Source organism: Castor canadensis, chromosome 5 (assembly GCF_047511655.1).
Source record: "Castor canadensis chromosome 5, mCasCan1.hap1v2, whole genome shotgun sequence".
NCBI lineage: Eukaryota > Metazoa > Chordata > Mammalia > Rodentia > Castoridae > Castor > Castor canadensis.
This window is the reverse complement of record NC_133390.1, coordinates 24,962,859-24,963,997: the sequence shown is the minus strand read 5'-3', so window position 1 is coordinate 24,963,997 and position 1,139 is coordinate 24,962,859. Positions and strand designations below refer to the sequence as shown.

Below are 1,139 nucleotides of genomic sequence, written 5' to 3'. Positions count from 1 at the left end.
TTCAACAATGGGTTCAAATTATTAAGTAAATGTTAATGCCTAAAGGCATTTCTCAGGATTTACTGCTTAAGCTATTTACTAATATTTAAATACATAAACTAAGTCCTGTACTTTCAAGTGCACACACATTCACACATATGCACTCCTGGCTTCAAATTCCTAGAAAAATATAAGCCTGATTTTATGTGTTAAATTATTAATATATATTAAAATATTTTGAATAATCTCTGTTAGAAAACACACATGTTGGAACTCTAAGTGCAACTCAAGTAGTAAAATTCACACAAAGAAAATCAACCATAACTTTTTGGAAAAATTAAAAATAGCAAATGTAGAATTTTTAGACATATGCCAATTTACATACTCAAAAAACTTATTTACTAGTTTTCAAACTTTACAAGTAAACTATAAAGTTGAAAAATTATGACTTATAAAAGAAAGAGCACTATTATCTCCTGAAGAATAAAACTAAGCATATAATTGAAAATATTTTAGAAAGAACCTGCTAGAGGGAAGGGTACTTGTATATTTCCTTTTACAGTGGAAAAATTGAGATTATGTTGATAGTTGGATAGAGGACGTATCAGATATTAAACTAATAAGAACAGATACTACACTTGATTTTAGCCAAAAGGCCACGAAGCTATTATGTTGATAGTTGGAGTAAAAATTAGAGGATTTAACACTTGGCTGAGGAGAAATAAAATAGTGACAATGTAAGACTCTTCAGTAATTTTCTTCCCATAAAGCATTCAATCTGCACTATTCTTGCACAAACCTACTTTCTCAAGAGCTAAGGAAACCATATGAGAGATTATATTACCTTGTTTTAGTAGAATAAGAAAAACACATGGAAGAAGGTAAGAAGTTTTTCCCCCAACTCCAAGCAACACATACTGAAGAAGCATGCCTCAGTATGGGAAGTGGAGGAAACTGAGTCCAGTTCTTAGACTTGGAACTAAGGAACAGACTTTCCATGCTGAAATCCAGTACTGGGCAGAACTCTGTGGCTCTTGCTCATGGATAGAACTTCTCAACCCAAGTTAGCTAAGGTGTCAAGAGACTACCTGTACCATACATGCCCCAACAGCATGGAGACTCTTATCTATTGGAATAAGACAACAAAGTAAGCACAAGAC

At 32.8% G+C, this 1,139-nt stretch overlaps 1 pseudogene; it reads right to left on the bottom strand.

Annotated features, from left to right (window-relative positions):
* Positions 1 to 512: 512 nt before the first annotated feature.
* Positions 513 to 647, bottom strand: LOC141423516 (U2 spliceosomal RNA; annotated as a pseudogene).
* Between the last annotated feature and the right edge of the window lie 492 nt (positions 648 to 1,139).